The sequence below is a fragment of the Lissotriton vulgaris genome, unplaced genomic scaffold (genome assembly GCF_964263255.1).
Source record: "Lissotriton vulgaris unplaced genomic scaffold, aLisVul1.2 SCAFFOLD_2394, whole genome shotgun sequence".
NCBI lineage: Eukaryota > Metazoa > Chordata > Amphibia > Caudata > Salamandridae > Lissotriton > Lissotriton vulgaris.
The window spans coordinates 345795-365000 of NW_028248040.1; the positions used below are offsets into that span (position 1 = coordinate 345795).

Sequence of the window (19206 nt, forward strand, 5' to 3'; positions counted from 1 at the left end):
CAGGCCGAAGCCCTTCGTGACACCGGGGCCAGTGTGACAGCCGTCCGCTGTCACCTGGTGGCCCCAGAACAGTATCTACCGAACATTCTCTGCCCTGTACGATCAGCCGATAACTCGGAAAGCCTGTGTCGGATGGCCTGCGTCCCTTTCGAGTGGGGAGGGGTCTCCGGCATGTTGAAAGTGACGGTCCGAGACGATGCCCCCGTAGACTGCCTCCTGGGCAATGACCTGGAAAGCTCTCCGTGGGCCGCCGTGGAGCGAAAGGAACACCTGGGGATGTTGGGCGTCCCAGACTGGGCGTGCGTCACCACCCGTTCCATGGCCGCCCGTGCCAACCACCAGCCAGAAGAACCCGAATGGCCGGCGCCACCGCCTCCGGTCGCCCCGACCGAAAACACCGACCGTAACATTCCCGCCGAACCAGCTCAATCTACCGACCTCGCTAACCTCGACCAGTGGCCTCAAGAAGGGGGGCCCACGCAAGAACAATTTCGCGAAGAACAGAAGACCTGTCCCTCCCTCGAGGGACTCCGCCAGCAAGCGCTCGCCCAAAGCGCAGGGGATACCCCCGGAACTCATTGGGTCTACTGGGACAATGATCTGCTGTACAGCGAGCAAAGAATCGCCGAGCTGGGGAGCAACCGAGTACTAGTGGTACCCCTCCGTTTCAGAGACTTCCTGTTAAACCTGGCCCACGATGTCCCCCTGGCAGGACATCTGGGACAAGATAAAACCTACAGTCGCCTAGTGACCCACTTCTTCTGGCCCAAAATGAGAAACGATGTGCACCAGCATTGCCGATCTTGCCCCACGTGCCAAGCCAGTGGGAAGAGCGGCCGCAAACTAAAGGCTCCCCTGCAACCTTTTCCCGTGGTCACTACCCCGTTTGAGAGAGTCGGAATAGACATTGTGGGGCCCTTGGACCCACGCACAAGACAAGGCCATCGATTCATCCTGGTGCTAGTGGACCACGCCACCCGCTACCCTGAGGCTGTTCCTCTGCGAACTGTGACAGCCCCGGTGGTCGGCCGGGCCCTGATGGGGATCTTCTCCCGTGTGGGCTTCCCCCGAGAAGTCGTCAGCGACAGAGGCACGAACTTTATTTCCAAATACATGAAGTCCCTCTGGCAACAGTGCGGGGTCACCTACAGATTCACAACCCCCTATCACCCTCAAGGGAACGGACTTGTTGAGCGGTTCAACCGCACGCTAAAGGGAATGATCGGGGGGTTGGAAGAGCCCCTCCGTCGCCAGTGGGATGTGCTGCTGCCGTGCCTCCTCTTCGCGTATCGAGAAGTCCCCCAGAAATCCCTGGGCTTCAGCCCATTTGAACTGCTATATGGACACCCAGTGCGAGGGCCGCTCAGTCTCATCAAAGAAGGCTGGGAGATGCCTCCGCTAAAGAACCCTCCAGATGTCTTCCGGTACCTCCTCACCCTCCGCAACCAGACCCGGCGGTTCAGAGAACTAGCGAAGGCCAACCTAGAGGCCAGTCAAGAGGACATGAAAAAATGGTATGACCAGAACGCCTCATCCATTGAATTCGAACCTGGCCAACAGGTATGGGTGATGTCCCCCACTGAGCCATGCGCCCTGCAAGACAAATGGACGGGGCCCTTCAAAGTAATAGAGCGCAAGGGTCCTGCCACTTATCTCATCGACATGGAATCCTCCCGGAACCCTCTCCGGGTCCTCCACGCTAACAGACTAAAGCCCCACTTTGTGCGAACAGAGCTCAGCCTCCTGATGGCCACAGACACTGGGGTTGAAGAAGACTCCGAGCCTCTCCCTGACCTCCTACGGACTCAAGAGCAAGACGGCTCCGTGGATGGGGTCCGGCTCTCAGAGGCCCTCACCAGAGAACAACGCCAGGAGTGTCAAGCCCTCCTATCACAGTTCGCCAGCCTGTTCTCCCTCACCCCGGGTGTCACTTCCTGGTGTGTGCACGATGTGGATACCGGGGACAGCCCCCCTATCCGCCACCGAGCCTACCGCGTGCCAGACCGGGTACGGGCTTGCATCCAGGAAGAAATAGCCAAGATGCTCACGATCGGGGTCATCGAGCCTTCAGACAGTCCCTGGGCCAGCCCTGTCGTACTGGTCCCCAAAGCAGCTGCCCCCGGCACCACACCAGAACTCCGGTTCTGCGTCGACTACCGGGGCTTGAATGCGGTCACCAGAACCAACGCGCACCCCATCCCCCGGGCAGATGAACTAGTCGACCGAATGGGAGCTGCCCGCTACCTCAGCATCTTCGACCTGACAGCAGGCTATTGGCAGATCGGCCTCACACCCCGGGCGCAAGAACGTTCTGCCTTCTCCACCCCCGATGGCCATTACCATTTCACGGTCATGCCCTTCGGCATGAAGAATGCCCCAGCAACATTCCAACGGCTCGTCAATCAGGTCCTAGCGGGGCTCGAAGGATTCAGCGCCGCCTACCTAGACGACATCGCTGTATACAGCCACCATTGGACCGAGCACCTCCACCACCTCCGAGCAGTGCTGCAAGCCCTTCAGCGAGCTGGCCTCACGATCAAGGCCAGCAAGTGTCAAATTGGGCAAGGGTCTGTAACCTACCTCGGACACCAGGTGGGAAGCGGCCTAGTGGCCCCGCTACAGCTGAAAATTGCCGCCATCCAGGCCTGGCAGCCCCCCATCACCCAAACCGAGGTACGAGCCTTCCTGGGCCTCACGGGCTACTACCGAAGGTTCGTAAAAGACTATGGTACCATAGTGGGGCCCCTCACAGAACTCACGTCAAAGAACCAACCCAAGAAAGTCACCTGGACCCCAGAGTGTCAAACTGCATTTGAACAATTAAAGGCCGCCATGTGTTCCGCCCCTGTGCTCCAGGCCCCAGACTACAGCCGGGAGTTCGTCGTCCAGACGGACGCCTCCGACCAGGGCATTGGGGCAGTCCTGTCTCAAGTGAACACCGAAGGCCTTGATCAACCGGTGGCCTTCATCAGCCGGAGACTCCTACCACGGGAGCAACGCTGGAGCACCATAGAGAGGGAGGCCTTCGCTGTGGTATGGGCCCTCAAGAAACTCCGGCCCTACCTTTTCGGCACCCACTTTCGGGTGCAGACCGACCACCGACCCCTGCAATGGCTGATGCATATGCGGGGGGAGAACCCAAAGTTGCTACGTTGGTCCATCTCCTTGCAAGGTATGGACTTCACAGTCGAACACCGGCCCGGGCCAGATCACGCCAACGCGGATGGCCTGTCCCGGTTTTTCCGCCTCGACGAGGAGAGTCCCCAAGAGGATGGGTAACTCTCCCCGCCTTCAGCTGGGGGGGACGCATGTTGGACAGGCCACATGAAGGGCCGCTCTCCCCCAGCCCAACCAGGCCTGAGCCCAGTCCCGCAAGTACCACACACCACCATTGCACGTCCTCCGTCCCCTCAGGGACCCCTGCCCTCGAGCCTGCCGACCTCGTGGGTCCGATCCACTGCCGGCCCACGCGCCCAGCCTGGGGCGCCATCTTGGACACTCCACCACGAGGCCGCCTGGCCCCCGATCGACCTCAACCCTGGGCCTGGCCCGGCCGCAGACATTCCGGCACCACCCTCCACCCAGGAGGTGAGCGGACTACTTGGCAAGTCAATGGGAGAAAGAGGTGCCGATGGCTCTCCCCCACCAAGTGCCGCTCGCCCATCGCCTCCCCGAGCGCTGGCTCCACCCCCCTGCTGGGTGTCTGGACGCCCCCATCCCGGACCTCCCGACCTCCAAGTGCGAGGGTCCGGACATCAAAGCACACCAGCCCTATAACTGGGGCAGCTCCAGAGCAGGAAGGCAGTTGTATCTTGGAGTCGAGAGACGTAAAGAGGAACTCATCCTGGACGGACTACTGGCGCTGCCATAGCTCTGTCCTGTGCACCATCGTCCTGCCTGTTGGCGCTGCCACAGTCGTCGTAACCTTCATCCTTCATCGTCGTCGGGATCTGCTGGCGTGGCCGCGGACCGTTGTAACCGTCATCTTCCACCGGGACCTGCAGGCTCCGCCGCGGACCGTCGTCCTTCCTTCATCCATCTCGGGACCTGCTTGGCTCCTCCACGGCCCGATCATCTAGAACGCCGAGCTCGAGGATTGAGAGCTATTTTGTACTCATTGGTAACTAAGACTGTCCCGCTACCCCTTTCCTAAACCAGAGACTAGAACCGAGGGGACCCCTGAGTCCAGACCTCCTTGTATCCGTCATCGTAACCTAAGAATTGCATATAAAGTCTCGTTAACCTTCAACCTTGTGTGGTGTCCGTCTGTGGGGGGGAAGTTACTTATCTGTACAGTCGTTGGAGAAGGCTCTCCCTGGAGACCTCTCCCCGTAACCTCGGCCGACCCTCCCGGTCCGTCTAACAGGGTGGGTTTTGTGTGTTCCATGGGTGGTGTGTGTGTGTTCCATTGGTGGTGTGTGTGTGTTCTATGGGTGGGTTGTGTGTGTGTTCCATGGGTGGGGTGTGTGTGTTCCATGGGTGGTGTGTGTGTGTTCCATGGGTGGGGTGTGTGTGTTCCATGGGTGGTGTGTGTGTGTTCCATGGGTGGTGTGTGTGTGTTCCATGGGTGGTGTGTGTGTGTTCTATGGGTGGGTTGTGTGTGTGTTCCATGGGTGGTGTGTGTGTGTTCCATGGGTGGTGTGTGTGTGTTCCATGGGTGGGGTGTGTGTGTTCCATGGGTGGTGTGTGGGTGTTCCATGGGTGGGGTGTTCTATGGGTGGGTTGTGTGTGTTCCATGGGTGGGGTGTTCTATGGGTGGGGGGTGTGTGTTCCATGGGTGGGGTGTGTGGGTTCCATGGGTGGGATGTGTGTGTTCCATGGGTGGGGTGTGTGTGTTCCATGGGTGGTGTGTGGGTGTTCCATGGGTGGGGTGTTCTATGGGTGGGGTGTGTGTGTTCCATGGGTGGGGTGTTCTATGGGTGGGTTGTGTGTGTTCCATGGGTGGGGTGTTCTATGGGTGGGGTGTGTGTGTGTTCCATGGGTGGGGTGTGTGTGTTCCATGGGTGGGGTGTGGGTGTTTCCATTTATCCACCCCTGGATTTTGCCACATTCCCCGATTCACTAAGGATAGTAATGCTGGGAATGTATCAAGTGCTGCCCCTTCCCAGATGAGGCGCAACGAGGAGAAATATACGTATTATTCCTTGTCATTGCCTCTTTCTTTGTTTGCGGCCTTCTGCGGCACATGTAGAAAGAGTGGAATGCCTCCTAGGCTTGTGTTTTGTTGGAAGGTGTGTATTCGTGCATGTAAACAATCCTGGCTGTGACACGGCACCCATGTACCACGGTGTAAGGGGCCTGCATTGACGCTAGGCAGCACTCAGCGTGTCTCCGCAGGGAGAGGGTAGGATTGCGCTGTGTCTTAGTAAATATGTCACATTCATGCTCTCTCCATTTGACGCAGCGCAGCACATTGTCTTGCTCCGTTGCGTTGCGCTGCGTTGTATTGCGTTTGGGCCTGAGTGCCTTGAGGCTGAGCCTCAGCGGTGAACTGAGCAGGCCCTGGTTCCAGCTCAAAACCAGAATGTTAAATATTGCTACTCGTAATCCTTTCCCTCAGATCCTCATACAGATGGTGTGATCTTGTGCTGAGCCTTACCTGGCTCTGGCCCGACCGTGACGGTTGAATGTGAAGCGTTGCATTGCGTTGTCCTTTACGCATCCCTCACTGACCCCCAACCCCCTCTCTATCTTTGGGTTCACAGGCCGGCAGCATGAAGTCTCTCCTCCTTCTTCAAGCTGTCCTTGTGTGGACCAGCGTGAGAGCAGAAGGTAAGAGGGTGCTCTGACCCTACTGCACCTCTCACACACACACTCACACTGGTTTCAAGGCGCATTTACAGCGCTCCTATATTCTCTACTCCTGGCAGAAACAGACGAAACATTTAAATATCTTTCTAAAAACAGGAATCCTTCCAAAATAATAGCTTTTCATGGACAAACAGACAAAGATTATACTGTGCTTTTTTCTCAGTAAAGTCACATGTACCTGTCATGGATGTGCAGAAGACACAAGACAACATGATTTGCAAATCTTGAAGATCTGGAACAAATCCAGACATAGGTATTTAGTTATTGATAATATGGCACTGCCCTTAATCCCAAGGCACTCTGAATATGCCATAATATGAAATGGGGTTAGTGAATAATTATTAAAATACCATATTAAAAGTTCCAGAGATGTAAGTTTAATACATCTAATGTAATACTGTCCTTTTAGCAGCAATACCAGTTAAAAATATCCTGTTCTCGATGTTTCGGTTCAGATATAGATTCTTTCCTGCCTTCTTCAGGGTATATTTCTGTTAAAGAAACAGAATGTGCTCTCTTTGTCTACCACCTCACTGATTCATAAGTAAAGGTTATTATCAGTTTTTGACACCTTCAGTCCTTAAGTAAGAATGGAGACACTGGGTTTGTTTCCCAAGTTTTAGTACAGACATATGTTACAATATCTTGTCCGTCTCTGGGTTTAAATGCCAGGAGTTGTGTTCAGTCATTTCTGTCCAGTGCTTCACTTCATGGAATGCATCATGAGCGTCTCAACTCCTGAATCTTAGCTGCCAGTGCCTTTCCATCTGAGCTCTGGTTTCTGATTCACAATCCATTTCTTTATGTTTTATTGCTGTCCTTTCTAATTACCCTGTGACTTTAAATTTGCCTTTGATAATGTATAGCACTTCACCGCTTTTTGACTGGGATCACACTTCAGAAATACCACATGCCTACATAAGCCAGCCTTTACAAACACATGTGACTGTAAGTACATGCTCCTGGGCTGCATCTGTTGTTGACATGTGGCCTACACACCCATACATTTCTCCATCCTCCTGCATCTGCTCAGTCATTGTGGCCTGCACACATATGCATGCTGGGATGTGCATGCACATGGCTGTATCTCGTGTTACCTCATGACCTCCACACACGTGAATGCCGGCATGAACATGCACCTGGCTGTATCTCGTCTTCCCTTGTGACCTCTACATGCATGCATGCCAGGGTGGGCGTGCCCCTGGCTGTATCTCATGTTCACTTGTGACCTCCATGGCATGAATATGCACCTGGCTGTATCTGGTCTACCATTGTGGTCTCGACAATACACATATGCATGGTCTCCACTCACATGCATGCACATTGGATGTATATGGTCTATCCTTGTGGTCTCCAGTCCATACACATGCATAGACTCCACACACGGGCACAGACTCCACACACATACATGGACTCAACACACATGCATGTGCATGTACCAAAGGGCTGTATCTGGTCTATCCTTGTGGTCTCCAGTACACACACACATGCATGGACTCCACTCACATGTATATAATCCACACACATGCATGGACTCCACACACATGCATGTGCATGTACCACAGGGCTGTATCTGGTCTATCCTTGCGGTCTCTACTCCACACACATGCATGGACTCCACACTCATTCATGCACTCTACACACATGTATGCACTCCACACACATGCATGTGCATGTACCACAGGGCTATAGCTGGTCTATCCTTGTGGTCTCCAGTCCACACACATATGCATGGACTCCACTCACATGTATATAATCCACACACATGCATGGACTCCACACACACACGCATGTGCATGTACTGGGGATGCATCTGGTTTATCCTTGTGGTCTCCAGTCCACACACACATGCATGGATGCCACACACATTCATGGACTCCACACACATGCATGGACTCCGCACACATGCATGTGAATGTACCACAGGGCTGTATCTGGTCTATCCTTGTGGTCTCCAGTCCACACACACACACATGCATGGACTCCACTCACATGTATATAATCCACACACATGCATGGACTCCACACACATGCATGTGCATGTACTGGGGATGCATCAGGTTTATCCTTGTGGTCTCCAGTCCAAACACACATGCATGGACTCCACACTCATGCATGGACTCCACACACATGCATGGACTCCACACACATGCATGGACTCCACACACATGCATGTGCATGTACCACAGGGCTGTATCTGGTCTATCCTTGCCGTCTCTAGTCCACACACATGCATGGACTCCACACTCATTCATGCACTCTACACACATGCATGCACTCCACACACATGAATGTGCATGTACTGGGGATGCATATGGTTTATCCTTGTGGTCTCCAGTCCACACACACATGCATGGATGCCACACACATTCATCGACTCCACACACATGCATGGACTCCACACACATGCATGCACTCCACACATATGCATGGACTCTACACATATGCATGGACTCCACTCACATGTATATAATCCACACACATGCATGGACTCCACACACAAGCATGGACTCCACACTCATGCATCGACTCCACACACATGCATGGACTCCACACACATGCATGGACTCAACACACATGCATAGACTCCACACACATGCATGTGCATGTACCACAGGGATGTATCTGGTCTATCCTTGCGGTCTCTAGTCCACACACATGCATGGACTCCACACTCATTCATGGACTCTACACACATGCATGCACTCCACACACATGCATGTGCATGTACTGGGGATGCATCTGGTTTATCCTTGTAGTCTCCAGTCCACACACACACATGCATGGATGCCACACACATTAATGGACTCCACACACATGCATGGACTCCACCCACATACATGCACTCCACACATATGCATGGACTCTACACACATGCATGGACTCTACTCACATGTATATAATCCACACACATGCATGGACTCCAAACACAAGCATGGACTCCACACTCATGCATGGACTCCACACACATGCATGGACTCCACACACATGCATGCACTCCACACACATGCATGGACTCCACACACATGCATGGACTCCACACACATGCATGTGCATGTACCACAGAGCTGTATCTGGTATATCCTTGCGGTCTCTAGTCCACACGCATGCATGGACTCCACACTAATTCATGCACTCTACACACATGCATGCACTCCACACACATGCATGTGCATGTACTGGGGATGCATCTGGTTTATCCTTGTAGTCTCCAGTCCACACACACACATGCATGGATGCCACACACATTCATGGACTCCACACACATGCATGGACTTCACCCACATGCATGCACTCCACACATATGCATGGACTCTACACATATGCATGGACTCTACACACATGTATGGACTCCACTCACATGTATATAATCCAAACACATGCATGGACTCCACACACAAGCATGGACTCCACACTCATTCATGCACTCTACACACATGTATGCACTCCACACACATGCATGTGCATGTACCACAGGGCTATAGCTGGTCTATCCTTGTGGTCTCCAGTCCACACACATATGCATGGACTCCACTCACATGTATATAATCCACACACATGCATGGACTCCACACACACACGCATGTGCATGTACTGGGGATGCATCTGGTTTATCCTTGTGGTCTCCAGTCCACACACACATGCATGGATGCCACACACATTCATGGATGCCACACACATTCATGGACTCCACACACATGCATGGACTCCGCACACATGCATGTGAATGTACCACAGGGCTGTATCTGGTCTATCCTTGTGGTCTCCAGTCCACACACACACACATGCATGGACTCCACTCACATGTATATAATCCACACACATGCATGGACTCCACACACATGCATGTGCATGTACTGGGGATGCATCAGGTTTATCCTTGTGGTCTCCAGTCCAAACACACATGCATGGACTCCACACTCATGCATGGACTCCACACACATGCATGGACTCCACACACATGCATGGACTCCACACACATGCATGTGCATGTACCACAGGGCTGTATCTGGTCTATCCTTGCCGTCTCTAGTCCACACACATGCATGGACTCCACACTCATTCATGCACTCTACACACATGCATGCACTCCACACACATGCATGTGCATGTACTGGGGATGCATATGGTTTATCCTTGTGGTCTCCAGTCCACACACACATGCATGGATGCCACACACATTCATCGACTCCACACACATGCATGGACTCCACACACATGCATGCACTCCACACATATGCATGGACTCTACACATATGCATGGACTCCACTCACATGTATATAATCCACACACATGCATGGACTCCACACACAAGCATGGACTCCACACTCATGCATCGACTCCACACACATGCATGGACTCCACACACATGCATGGACTCAACACACATGCATAGACTCCACACACATGCATGTGCATGTACCACAGGGATGTATCTGGTCTATCCTTGCGGTCTCTAGTCCACACACATGCATGGACTCCACACTCATTCATGGACTCTACACACATGCATGCACTCCACACACATGCATGTGCATGTACTGGGGATGCATCTGGTTTATCCTTGTAGTCTCCAGTCCACACACACACATGCATGGATGCCACACACATTAATGGACTCCACACACATGCATGGACTCCACCCACATGCATGCACTCCACACATATGCATGGACTCTACACACATGCATGGACTCCACTCACATGTATATAATCCACACACATGCATGGACTCCAAACACAAGCATGGACTCCACACTCATGCATGGACTCCACACACATGCATGGACTCCACACACATGCATGCACTCCACACACATGCATGGACTCCACACACATGCATGGACTCCACACACATGCATGTGCATGTACCACAGAGCTGTATCTGGTATATCCTTGCGGTCTCTAGTCCACACACATGCATGGACCCCACACTAATTCATGCACTCTACACACATGCATGCACTCCACACACATGCATGTGCATGTACTGGGGATGCATCTGGTTTATCCTTGTAGTCTCCAGTCCACACACACACATGCATGAATGCCACACACATTCATGGACTCCACACACATGCATGGACCTCACCCACATGCATGCACTCCACACATATGCATGGACTCTACACATATGCATGGACTCTACACACATGTATGGACTCCACTCACATGTATATAATCCAAACACATGCATGGACTCCACACACAAGCATGGATTCCACACTCATGCATGGACTCCACACACGTGCATGGACTCCACACACGTGCATGGACTCCACACACATGTATGTACATGTACAACAGGGCTGTATCTGGTCTATCCTGGCGGTCTCTAGTCCACACACATGCATCGACTCCACACTCATTCATGCACTCTACACACATGCATGCACTCCACACACATGCATGTGCATGTACTGGGGATGCATCTGGTTTATCCTTGTGGTCTCCAGTCCACACACACATGCATGGATGCCACACACATTCATGGACTCAACACACATGCATAGACTCCACACACATGCATGTGGATGTACCACAGGGATGTATCTGGTCTATCCTTGCGGTCTCTAGTCCACACACATGCATGGACTCCACACTCATTCATGGACTCTACACACATGCATGCACTCCACACACATGCATGTGCATGTACTGGGGATGCATCTGGTTTATCCTTGTAGTCTCCAGTCCACACACACACATGCATGGATGCCACACACATTAATGGACTCCACACACATGCATGGACTCCAACCACATGCATGCACTCCACACATATGCATGGACTCTACACACATGCATGGACTCCACTCACATGTATATAATCCACACACATGCATGGACTCCAAACACAAGCATGGACTCCACACTCATGCATGGACTCCACACACATGCATGGACTCCACACACATGCATGCACTCCACACACATGCATGGACTCCACACACATGCATGGACTCCACACACATGCATGTGCATGTACCACAGAGCTGTATCTGGTATATCCTTGCGGTCTCTAGTCCACACACATGCATGGACCCCACACTAATTCATGCACTCTACACACATGCATGCACTCCACACACATGCATGTGCATGTACTGGGGATGCATCTGGTTTATCCTTGTAGTCTCCAGTCCACACACACACATGCATGAATGCCACACACATTCATGGACTCCACACACATGCATGGACCTCACCCACATGCATGCACTCCACACATATGCATGGACTCTACACATATGCATGGACTCTACACACATGTATGGACTCCACTCACATGTATATAATCCAAACACATGCATGGACTCCACACACAAGCATGGATTCCACACTCATGCATGGACTCCACACACGTGCATGGACTCCACACACGTGCATGGACTCCACACACATGTATGTACATGTACCACAGGGCTGTATCTGGTCTATCCTGGCGGTCTCTAGTCCACACACATGCATCGACTCCACACTCATTCATGCACTCTACACACATGCATGCACTCCACACACATGCATGTGCATGTACTGGGGATGCATCTGGTTTATCCTTGTGGTCTCCAGTCCACACACACATGCATGGATGCCACACACATTCATGGACTCCACACACATGCATGGACTCCACACACATATGCATGGAATCTACACATATGCATGGACTCCACTCACATGTATATAATCCACACACATGCATGGACTCCACACACAAGCATGGACTCCACACTCATGCATCGACTCCACACACATGCATGGACTCCACACACATGCATGGACTCCATACACATGCATAGACTCCACACACATGCATGTGCATGTACCACAGGGATGTATCTGGTCTATGCTTGTGGTCTCTAGTCCACACACATGCATGGACTCCACACTCATTCATGCACTCTACACACATGCATGCACTCCACACACATGCATGTGCATGTACTGGGGATGCATCTGGTTTATCCTTGTAGTCTCCAGTCCACACACACACACATGCATGGATGCCACACACATTCATGGACTCCACACACATGCATGGACTCCACCCACATGCATGCACTCCACACATATGCATGGACTCTACACACATGCATGGACTCCACTCACATGTATATAATCCACACACATGCATGGACTCCAAACACAAGCATGGACTCCACACTCATGCATGGACTCCACACACATGCATGGACTCCACACACATGCATGGACTCCATACACATGCATGGACTCTACACACATGTATGCACTCCACACACATGCATGTGCATGTACTGGGGATGCATCTGGTTTATCCTTGTAGTCTCCAGTCCACACACACACACATGCATGGATGCCGCACACATTCATGGACTCCACACACATGCATGGACTCCACCCACATGCATGCACTCCACACATATGCATGGACTCTACACACATGCATGGACTCCACTCACATGTATATAATCCACACACATGCATGGACTCCAAACACAAGCATGGACTCCACACTCATGCATGGACTCCACACACATGCATGGACTCCACACACATGCATGGACTCCATACACATGCATGGACTCCACACACATGCATGGACTCCACACACATGCATGTGCATGTACCACAGGGCTGTATCTGGTCTATCCTTGCGGTCTCTAGTCCACACACATGCATGGACTCCACCCTCAATCATGCACTCTACACACATGCATGCACTCCACACACATGCATGTGCATGTACTGGGGATGCATCTGGTTTATCCTTGTAGTCTCCAGTCCACACACACACATGCATGGATGCCACACACATTCATGGACTCCACACACATGCATGGACTTCACCCACATGCATGCACTCCACACATATGCATGGACTCTACACACATGCATGGACTCCACTCACATGTATATAATCCACACACATGCATGGAATCCAAACACAAACATGGACTCCACACTCATGCATGGACTCCACACACATGCATGGACTCTACACACATGCATGGACTCCACACACATGCATGTGCTTGTACCACAGGGCTGTATCTCGTCTATCCTTGCGGTCTCTAGTCCACACACATGCATGGACTCCACACTCATTCATGCACTCTACACACATGCATGCACTCCACACACATGCATGTGCATGTACTGGGGATGCATCTGGTTTATCCTTGTGGTCTCAAGTCCACACACACATGCATGGATGCCACACACATTCATGGACTCCACACACATGCATGGACTCCACACACATGCATGCACTCCACACATATGCATGGACTCTACACACATGCATGGACTCCACTCACATGTATATAATCCACACACATGCATGGACTCCACACATGGGCATGGACTCCACACACAAGCAAGGACTCCACTCACATGCATGGACTTCACACATATGCATGGACTCCACACACATGCATGTGCATGTACTGGGGATGTATGTGGTCTATCCTTGTGGTCTCCAGTCCACAAACACATGCATTGCTCCACACACATGCATGGACTCCACGCACATGCATGCACTCCACACATATGCATGGACTCCACACACATGCATGGACTCCAAACACATGCATGGACTCCACACACATGCATGCACTGCACACATATGCATGGACTCCACACACATGCATGGACTCCACTCACATATATATAATCCACACACATGCATGGACTCCACACCCCTGCATGTGCATGCACCACAGGGCTGTATCTGGTCCAACCTTGTGGTCTCTAGTCCAGACTCATGCATGGACTCCACACTCATTCATGCACTCCACACACATGCATGCACTCCACACACATGCATGCGCATGTACTGGGGATGTATCTGGTCTATCCTTGTGGTCTCCAGTCCACTCACATGCATGTACATGTACTGGGGATGTATCTAGTCTATCCTTGTGGTCTCCAGTCCACGCACACATGCAGGGATGCTACACACATTCATGGACTCCACACACATGCATGGACTCCACTCAAATGCATGGACTCCACACACACATGCATGCACTCCACTCACATGTATATAATCCACACACATGCATGGACTCCACACACAAGCATGGACTCCACACTCATGCATGGACTCCACACACATGCATGGACTCCACACACATGCATGGACTCCACACACATGCATGGACTCCACATACATGCATATGCATGTACTGGGGATGCATCTGGTTTATCCTTGTAGTCTCCATTCCACACACACACATGCATGGATGCCACACACATTCATGGACTCCACACACATGCATGGACTTCACCCACATGCATGCACTCCACACATATGCATGGACTCTACACACATGCATGGACTCCACTCACATGTATATAATCCACGCACATGCATGGACTCCAAACACAAACATGGACTCCACACTCATGCATGGACTCCACCCACATGCATGGACTCTACACACATGCATGGACTCCACACACATGCATGTGCATGTACCACAGGGCTGTATCTCGTCTATCCTTGCGGTCTCTAGTCCACACACATGCATGGACTCCACACTCATTCATGCACTCTACACACATGCATGCACTCCACACACATGCATGTGCATGTACTGGGGATGCATCTGGTTTATCCTTGTGGTCTCAAGTCCACACACACATGCATGGATGCCACACACATTCATGGACTCCACACACATGCATGGACTCCACACACATGCATGCACTCCACACATATGCATGGACTCTACACACATGCATGGACTCCACTCACATGTATATAATCCACACACATGCATGGACTCCACACATGGGCATGGACTCCACACACAAGCAAGGACTCCACTCACATGCATGGACTTCACACACATGCATGGACTCCACACACATGCATGTGCATGTACTGGGGATGTATGTGGTCTATCCTTGTGGTATCCAGTCCACAAACACATGCATTGCTCCACACACATGCATGGACTCCACGCACATGCATGCACTCCACACATATGCATGGACTCCACACACATGCATGGACTCCACACACATGCATGGACTCCACACACATGCATGCACTGCACACATATGCATGGACTCCACACACATATATATAATCCACACACATGCATGGATTCCACACACATGCATGTGCATGCACCACAGGGCTGTATCTGGTCCAACCTTGTGGTCTCTAGTCCAGACTCATGCATGGACTCCACACTCATTCATGCACTCCACACACATGCATGCACTCCACACACATGCATGCGCATGTACTGGGGATATATCTGGTCTATCCTTGTGGTCTCCAGTCCACTCACATGCATGTACATGTACTGGGGATGTATCTAGTCTATCCTTGTGATCTCCAGTCCACACACACATGCAGGGATGCTACACACATTCATGGACTCCACACACATGCATGGACTCCACTCAAATGCATGGACTCCACACACACATGCATGCACTCCACTCACATGTATATAATCCACACACATGCATGGACTTCACACACAAGCATGGACTCCACACTCATGCATGGACTCCACACACATGCATGGACTCCACACACATGCATGGACTCCACACACATGCATGGACTCCACACACATGCATATGCATGTACTGGGGATGCATCTGGTTTATCCTTGTAGTCTCCATTCCACACACACACATGCATGGATGCCACACACATTCATGGACTCCAAACACTTGCATGGACTCCACCCACAAGCATGCACTCCACACATATGCATGGAGTCTACACACATGCATGGACTCCACTCACATGTATATAATTCACACACATGCATGGACTCCAAACACAAGCATGGACTCCACACTCATGCATGGACTCCACACACATGCATAGACTCTACACACATGCATGGACTCCACACACATGCATGTGCATGTACCACAGGGCTGTATCTGGTCTATCCTTGTTGTCTCTAGTCCACACACATGCATGGACTCCACACTCATTCATGCACTCTACACACATGCATGCACTCCACACACATGCATGTGCATGTACTGGGGATGCATCTGGTTTCCTTGTGGTCTCCAGTCCACACACACACATGCATGGATTCCACACACATTCATGGACTCCACACACATGCATGGACTCCACACACATGCATGCACTCCACACATATGCATGGACTCTACACACATGCATGGACTCCACTCACATGTATATAATCCACACACATGCATGGACTCCACACACGTGCATGGACTCCACACACAAGCAAGGACTCCACTCACATGCATGGACTCCACACACATGCATGGACTCCACACACATGCATGTGCATGTACTGGGGATGTATGCGGTCTATCCTTGTGGTCTCCAGTCCACACACACATGCATGGACTCCACACACATGCATGGACTCCACACACATGCATGCACTCCACACATATGCATGGACTCCACACACATGCATGGACTCCTTACACATGCATAGACTCCACACACATGCATGCACTGCACACACATGCATGGACTCCACACACATGCATGGACTCCACTCACATGTATATAATCCACACACATGCATGACTCCACACACATGCATGTGCATGCACCACAGGGCTGTATCTGGTCCATCCTTGTGGTCTCTAGTCCACACTCATGCATGGACTCCACACTCATTCATGCACTCCACACACATGCATGCACTCCACACACATGCATGTGCATGTACTGGGGATGTATCTGGTCTATCCTTGTGGTCTCCAGTCCACACACATGCATGTGCATGTACTGGGGATGTATCTGGTCTATCCTTGTTGTCTCCAGTCCACACACACATGCAGGGATGCTGCAAACATTCATGGACTCCACACACATGCATGGACTCCATTCACATGCATGTTCTCCACACACATGCATGCACTCCACTCACATGTATATAATCCACACACATGCATGGACTCCACACATAAGCATGGACTCCACCCACATGCATGGACTCCACACACATGCATGCACTCCACTCACATGTATATAATCCACACACATGCATGTACTCCACACATAAGCATGGACTCCACTAACTTGGATGGACTCCACACACATGCGTGGACTCCACACATATACATGGACTCCACACAAATGCATGGACTCCACACACATTTATATAAGCCACACACATTAGGAAACAAGGGACCCCTATAGAAACAGCTAGCTATATCATAGGGAAATAAACTGGTATAGAAAGATTATAGCTAGAGGAAGGATGTCAACCAAAACTATTAATGAGAATACCTCTCTATATGTATGATATATAAATCTCTTCATAGGGCACCCTGTAACAACAATGTGTACACATGACAAAAAATAGCATGATACATTTAATTTTATTTTTTTTGTATATGGTTCATATTTCAGTTCTCATTGCAAAAATAAAGGATGCATATATGATTCAAATTAATCATTCCAAAGGATTAATTTTGACAGTCAGCATAAATATATACAAATCCACATGATAGACGAAGCGTTGATTCAGGCAGTGCGGCAGATGTCTACAACGCGCGTTTCGGCATACACGCCTTCATCAGGTAGCCGCCTATTGCACAATATGGCTTATTCTGGATATCAATAATGATGTACTTTTGCTTCAAGTGTGTCTCCTACATAACTTTGTATATGCGCAGAAGTGGTCCACTTTGGATATGCGCAAACGTGCTCAAGACTGGAGCTGCGGGTGAGCGATGACGTCTCAACACGGGATATATAGGAAAATTGACTTCAATAAACCGGAATTAATTTCCTGGACAGATGTAATTAAAAAACAAAATCGGCTCTCGTCGTCACAAAGTATCCTTCCTCTAGCTATAATCTTTCTATACCAGTATAAGCCACACACATGCATGGACTCCACACACATGCATGGACTCCACATTCATGCATGGACTCCACACATATGCATGGACTCCACACATATGCATGGACTCCACACACATGCATGGACTCCACACATATGCATGGACTCCACACATATGCATGGACTCCACACACATGCATAGACCCCACACTCATGCATGGACTCCACACACATGCATGGACTCCACACATATGCATGGACTCCACACATATGCATGGACTCCACACACATGCATGAACTCCAGTCACATGTATATAAGCCGCACACATGCATGGACTCCACACACATGCATGGACTCCACACATATGCATGGACTCCACACATATGCATGGACTCCACACACATGCATGGACTCCACACATATGCATGGACACCACACACATGCATGGACTCCACACATATGCATGGACTCCACACACATGCATGGACTCCACACATATGCATAGACTCCACACATATGCATGGACTTCACACACATGCATGGACTCCACACACATGCATGGACTCCACACACATGCATGGACT

General features: G+C 51.0%; 1 long non-coding RNA gene across 1 annotated transcript in view; it reads left to right on the top strand.

Annotated features, from left to right (window-relative positions):
* Positions 1 to 19206, top strand: part of LOC147664947 (uncharacterized) — a 60304-nt gene that overhangs the window by 40068 nt on the left and 1030 nt on the right. The window contains exon 2 of the long non-coding RNA XR_015305078.1: positions 5706 to 5772. This is a non-coding gene — a long non-coding RNA (uncharacterized LOC147664947). The remainder of the gene's footprint in view (positions 1 to 5705; positions 5773 to 19206) is intronic.